The 7,310-nt window shown below is 37.2% G+C and overlaps 1 protein-coding gene across 1 annotated transcript in view; it reads left to right on the top strand.

Annotated features, from left to right (window-relative positions):
- The window catches only part of LOC111333411 (protein O-mannosyl-transferase TMTC1), a 56,278-nt gene that overhangs the window by 21,769 nt on the left and 27,199 nt on the right, over positions 1–7,310 (top strand). The gene's annotated exons all lie outside the window — the stretch shown is intronic.

Raw genomic sequence — 7,310 nt, 5'->3', positions numbered from 1 at the left:
GTCCTGGATTTGGAAAAAAAAAAAGAAGAAATATTTAGCATTACTAACAAATTTACACGGACATATAACAATGGGCTTTCAGTGATCTAGATACATTAAAGGTTAATGATCTGCCAGCAATTAATAATTATTGATTGATTGATAACGTACTCTGTTATTAAAACAACCTTTTAGAGGGGTGACTGAAGTAATTGTATATTACGGACGGAGTCTTACACTCTGATAATGTGCGTCAACTGCTGGGTGAAAAGTCCTCTAGGGAGCTCAGCCATTAGGTTGTAGTGCATAAACCTGCAGTTTTGAAAAATCATCAGGAGAACAATAAGTTGGATTATAAAGAAATTAAACCAAAAATATGAATTCGGCTCATTCCAAAAAATGTATTTAGAACAATGAGATTCATTTATTAGTGTTAAAAAGGAAGAAAGCGCAAAAAAAAAACCCGACAAAAATAAAGAAAAAACCCAAGAACCCTAAATATTTCGTAAGAAAGCCCAGCTTTGTAATTTATGCAACTAAGTTCAGTTGCTTAGATTAAAATCTCTCATTCTCCGAACACTTACAAAAATCGCAATTCCTGGGCATAGGTGAAAGTCGTCCTGGAAACGTTTTGTATCTTATTGCCGAAGATATCTCTGAGACGAATAACATAATCACTCACAGTTAGTAAGTAGACAGGGTCTCACGATTTTGTCAAACATAAATCAGTTAAGCATTACTTTGTTAATCAGCTTATTTTTATCTACTTGATATTAAAATTTGTGAACTAAAATCTCAGATTTTAAATGATTCTGTCAAACTTCTTCCATTAATTCAAGTATTCTAGATTTTTTTGGATTTGTGATTAACTGTACTCACAGAGCTTTGAGGTTTTTGACGCCTTCAAATATTTTGTCAGGAAGAGCCTCGATTTTGTTCTCCGAGAGATATCTTAAACAGGTGAAAGAAATGAAAGAGAAATAATGAAATATGGTAACATGATATGATTGCAATTGGGTGTGGCACATTACATTTAATCGATGACAGAGTTAACATTACAATAATTTTGTAATTTTGCTGTTATCAACTGAGTTGATGATGTAAAATGGCCTCCGTAAATAATTTAAAAAAGCTCACGTTTTGAGCGTTAGCCCCTCGCCAGAGCTGCATATGGTTTGCAAATCCGCTCATATTGGGAAAAAGGTTTCAACTCTGAGTGTACTTACAATTCGATCAACTTTACCAAGCCCTGGAACTGATCTTCATGAAGCCTCTCAATTTATTGTAGTCTAATTTCCTGAAGAAAGCACCATGGAAAGTTTAGACTGACATACGCAGATGTATCTGTGGAGTGATTTATTTAACACTGCTTTTTTTTTTTTCTTCTGAGTCATAACTGAAGTTCCGTGACGTGACAGAAAACGCATGAATTGTAAGTACCTCTAATTGTCCCATGCAAATCCTTAGAAAACTTCTCTAAGGCTTTGTATGGGAAAACGGGAGGTACTTATAGTGCCCGCATTTTCCGTCCTGTCATGAGTTAAGGTAATGGCAATGCTCTTTTCCAATAAAATAGCTCCTAATTTTTATTTCTTAATCTTTAAAAAAGAACAATTGCCCGCTCAATGGTAACTGCCTTCAATCCTCAGTCGTTTATCAAGCCACCGTCACACGAAACGACAACAACACCTCTGAAACATACATCGGACTCACAGAAACCGACTTCAAAACAAGACACAGAAATCACACCGCATCATTCCGCCACGCCAAGCACAAAAACTCTACCGAACTTAGCAAACACATCTGGACACTCAAGAACGACAACATTGACTATTCTATCTCATGGCGCATCTTATCATCTAACTCTCCCTACAACAGCTCCAATAAAAGATGCAACCTCTGCCTAAAAGAAAAATTCCTGATAATTTACCGACCCGACCTCTCATCACTAAGTAAGCGTAACGAACTCGTATCTTCATGCCGACACAGAAACAAAGCGTTACTACGCAACAACTGAACTTTAAAGTTTTTAAGTTTACCGCGCATTATGCAAATTTTCCTAGTATATAAACGATAGTCACATGAATATTCTTTCATTAAACCCCTGAAGAGTGAAGCGATTCACGAAACAGGCTTGTCGGGAAATGTAGTTACGTCCTTTTTTCCTCTCATAATATTTATATATATATATATATATATACATCTCTCTCTCTCTCTCCAACAAAGGAATGGCAGAAAAGAAAGGTGAACTTTTACATACTCGCTAGGGTTTTTCTATTTCAAATTTGATTTCATTGAAATAAAAGAAGTGTTTTACTTGTATGCAACTAGAGAAATCTTCCTCTCCGTTTTAGGAGTCGTTCACGTCAATGCTTCAACAAACGGTGCTGGTTCCGCCCATCTGCTAAGAATAGAAGGGATATATCTATATAAAGTAAAAGCTGAAGTATGTCAGCAATGCCGCAGAATTATCTCGTCTTAACTTCAAATGAATGGCTGTACACACCTGGTTGTGTGAATCTGGCTTAGAGTTGAGGCGCCTGGGTAAAGTGACTGTTTAGAGTAAAGTTATTTCAGCCAATGCTGCATGACTAAGGGCTTTTTCGCTCTTCAAATTACTGAGTTTTCCAACCTTAGTTACGAATTATTTGCCCATGGATTCCAAAATATAGACTTCATGCAGAGATTTATTTTACTGCTGTGGTTATTTAAAAGAATGCCATAGAAAGCCAATTTTACCAAAAAATGACGGACGAAATGTTTAACAAAGGGACACCAGTTCACGCGCCGTTGCTTCTTTGCTCTTCGTAAAACTTTATTAGTTTTGCGGCAGAGTCAAAGGGATTTAACACAATAAGCAATTAAACACGAGGCCCCGGAGCTATCAAACGCTGGGGTATTGTAAACATCGCACAATGGGTGGTTGGTAATTGTTTTTAAAGGTCGCCGGATCTCGATTGAGGGCCACAATTAATAGATCAAATTGATTGACGCCAATTTATACCTATTTATTACACTGCGACATAATGAAGCTTGGTTATTCAGCATTTAAGGAAACCGCAGGTCTTATTAGGACACACAACCCCTCAGGGAGAACTCACTTAATAGAAAAGCCGCTCGGACATTATTTGTTCGACAGAGTTCATGATTCTCTAACGCTCACCCATTTTAAATTTTGATTATGGTTGCATGCGTGTATACCTTCGTAGACTGAAAAAGTTCCTAAGATTTAATAGTGCGAGATCAACTTTCCACTAAGAGAAATACACCTAATCACTACAGAATTCATTATCTCTGCACGAATTAATAAAAAAGTTTAGACAAACAGCGATTGACAAAGGCTAACAATATTCTTAACCACTAATTTTTTAGCAACACATCAATGGGGTCTATTTACTTTTCTCTTAACGGGTCTTAGCGAGTTTGTTTTACTAACTCTCCGACAGAGGCGCAGTTCGAAGCCATACTGAGTTCTTACAAATGGGAAAAAGATCGACTTAGGTGAACGGGATTTTAACGGTCCCCGAGTTTCGGAGATGATTTCAGGAAACACAGGTCAATTTGCGACTTGGTAGGGACCAGTTTCACCGGTGAAAGTCTTATAGGAATCATTTCGTAGAAAGGACAGCCTGTAACCGCAGACATGTAAAGAAAGAATATAGAGTAACTTGTCTTGAGGAAGACCCTCGATACATTTTATGCAAGAAAAACAAAGATAAAATAGTTGACTTAAAGTAGTGGGATGTATGGAAAACACCACCAAGAATCTTTTTTATTATTATTATTTATGAACACGTGTTTAGTTAGCAAACAAAACCAGCCTTTTTAGAAAACACAGCTGATATTCCCGCTGTAACAATCAGGTGCCATGATTAAACGAAGCACAAGGCGTTTTTTTTAGTATGTGTTTGTAGCAATAGTTTTCACACCAATCAAACAACTTTTAAATAATAGAATCATTACAGAAACAGCGTTCTAGCAAGGCTGTGCGATTCATTCGGGTAACAAGGGAGAACACACACACAAATTAAATAACAAAAACATGGCTTGTAACATTTCAGAGGTTGACCACTTTTCCGGCCTAGTCTAAGGAGTAAAAATATGTTTTAAATTGTTTGTAAACTGCCAGCCGGGGAAACAAAGCTCCTTGGAGACTGAAGCGGATTAAAAAAAAACAAAAGCGAAGGGGCGGGTGCGCATAGTAGCCCGCAAGTTAAGTCCCTTACTTATTCTAAGCGTTTGTATGTTTTTTCATTAAATGTTTTTACTTAGCTCTTAATAGACTTATTTAATTAAACTGTTCACCACGACTAATTCCCTCTTTTCGTGAGGCGCATTGATAGCCGACGCACGAATAAACAAAGCACTTGGGAGCTGCGAATAACAGCTTACTTTTCTTTAATGTTTGCCGACAGCTTACTTTGTCTCGGAAACATAAAAAGTTTAACCGACTGCACCATTCACTTTATTTATTCAACTCGTTCCGAGGGTACAAACTATTTTTTAGGACACAGTGGTTCATTAACGCCTCTTTTGTAAACAAGACGAAGCACATCCCAAACATCAAGGTGCCATGTTTGCTCTCCTCTTTTCAGTCAACAAATTCAAATGGGATTTCTCAGATATTAACAAATAGCTTCTTTAATGGTTATGGTGTTTAAACGCTTAAGAAAAAAGCTCGACTTAATCAGCTATTGGCACAGAGGTGGTTCAAAAGCAAACACATGCATTGTCAATTAATCGAAAATCTAAACCTTTGCTGTAAGCGAAAGACCAGTTATAAGTTACATTGCTTGGAAGTTTTTAGCGAAACCAAAAGAACAGGTACTTGGCCAAATCTTATGAAGGCGGTGTAAATTTCAGAGAAACTTCATTCTATTCTTGGTGGTTAAAGCCTTTTATATGCAAGACTTTACTTTGTAGACGGGTTTAAATTTCTCATTTATCGCCGTAATGAGTATATGTCTGACATTTTGTGTGATTTGCTAAAGTGAGTAATCTCAGTGAGGCAAAACACAAAGTTAGTCCTTTCTCTCACTTGTTTATTTTTAGTTAGGAGCTATGCCACGTGCTAAAATGAAGTGAGGTGGTTTTCGAGCGTATATCTAACAAACCGCCAGAACATGTGATATTCTATGTTTAAAAACGAGAGCTACTATCAGGAAACGTAACCTCTTCTTTTAATTAAATATTTATTCTTTTGGAATTTTGTTTATACTTAACTACTTGATCAATGATACATTACATTGTTATTGAAATACAAAAGACAAAAGATATATATAACTTGGCTCGGTTGATATATAGCACCCTCCTTTTGAATCCAGCTGGAAAACGACAAGGCTCTTTAGCGTACCCAAATATGATGATGTCCGGCATTGAATAAATTACCCTGCTACACGGCAATCCTTTTTTGTCTTGAAATTTTTTGTCCGCATTTTATTCAATTTGAATCTCGTTGGGTGAACAATACGTTTTAGGTTCTCAACCTTTGTTCTTGTTCTCGAGCTTTGCGTACGTCAGTCAGTCGACTAGAACACAAACTTGCAGATAGGTTCAAATACGTGTTTTCCAAATACGTGTCTTCCATGTGGTAAAGTACATAATTCTTAAAAAGCTGAAGGGATTGGACAATAAAATCTAGCCAGTTACAAGGACAACATAAAGATGATGATTCTCCCATATGGAAAGGAAGTTGGATTCTTCCCGAAAATTCTGTTGTCGTTACCTTTAACTAAAATTATGGGACTGGACAAGTAACATGCTCATAAGGGATGTAAAACTTACGAACCCACTAGATAACAGAAAAAAAAGTGTTCATGTTCCTTCCACTTAAAACTTGGTGGGTATCAGTAACCAGTAGAGGATGAAAGTGGCAGTTATACTTGCCAAGTTCAACGGAGTGTTCTGTTAGATTTGCTTTTATAGCTGAGACACAAGTTTATTTTCTCCCACACTATAGCCAGTTTATAGCTATGCACTAACAAGAGACAGTTGAGAAAGTAAACAGGCGATTGTAGTGCACTTATGCTTTGTTGCTGTTAGAAGTGTGCGATCACTCAGTGATTGCTTTGCGCCAGTAACTTTCGTGGCAGTAAGTTTCATAGTAAACACTCTTCATTATTAGAGGCGCAACTGCCGGGTATCCATGCAGTGACATTAAAATTAATATAAAGCTATCTGAACTTAACCTGATCTCTGTGAATTACTTGTAATGAACAGAGCACGTGTTTCATGAATCATAAAGGGAATGTTCCTTTCTGGCTCTTTTCTCTAACCCAGCAGTTACATGTACTCCGACGGAAAAAACATGTCTGGATTAAGACTTGATTTCTATCTCAACCTTGCAACACGTTTCTGCTTCTAAAGATTGTAAACGTCAACAATGTTCATATGCTAAGAAAGTAGATTTAGTCTTCGTAGATCGAAGAGCCACGCGAAATAGAAGATTGCACTACTGTATTTCTGCGCCGAAGAGTTCCTAAGGTCTCCTCAGTCCAAGGGTACATAGATGGCTCTGAATCAGGACAAGTAATCATTCGAAAGGGTTTTTGTAATCATCAGAGGAATCAGTTCATACTTACCCCGCTCAACCGCTATTGTTAATCTGATATTTGCTTCGTTGTTCCATGAACGGAAGGAGGCGTTTTGTTATTTGCAAACGCAACTGATAATACTGCACCATAAGTGCAGTGCTCCTCGTAAGTTCTTGCCGTTTTACTTCAGGTTTAAAATGAAAATTAGCGAAACAAGGGAACTGAGCAGTATCTCGGCCCTTCGAAGGCGCCAATATAATCCTAATGTCGACCACAAATCATAAAAATGAGTGTCGCAGCTTCAGGCTTGTAAGATAATATCTTTACGGCAGCCTTGTTCATCTAGTCCTTTGAAATCGGCTTTTATTGTTTGGTATCACTATCAATCGACGCACTAGGTTATTAAAGATGTCGTGATATACTTATCGCTTCGAGAAAGAAAGAAAATAGCCACCTCTAAACGGACAGAGATGTTCCAAAATATAAGGTTCATTCAGAGGTGACTGCATGCTCGTCCGTCAGAGGATCCACTTCACTTTTGTTTCTGATAATTTTGTGAGTTAATCAGAGAGGTAATACTTTTTCTGCTTTTGAAAGTGACAGGAACACAACACAAGTCAACTTACAGCAGAAAGAAATTCAAAATTGAAATTTCTTTCTAAGTATCATGATCGGAGTTCAATGAACAATGCTTGAGGATTTATTTACGAAATGACAATGGAGCCAAAGATTCTTGACTCAACAAAGAACTTTTTGCCAATCCATGTGCTTTAAAATCAAACACCTTTGGAGCAAGCA

The sequence above is a fragment of the Stylophora pistillata genome, chromosome 1 (assembly GCF_964205215.1).
Source record: "Stylophora pistillata chromosome 1, jaStyPist1.2, whole genome shotgun sequence".
In the NCBI taxonomy this organism is placed as follows: Eukaryota; Metazoa; Cnidaria; class Anthozoa; order Scleractinia; family Pocilloporidae; genus Stylophora; species Stylophora pistillata.
This window is presented reverse-complemented; position numbering and strand designations above follow the sequence as displayed.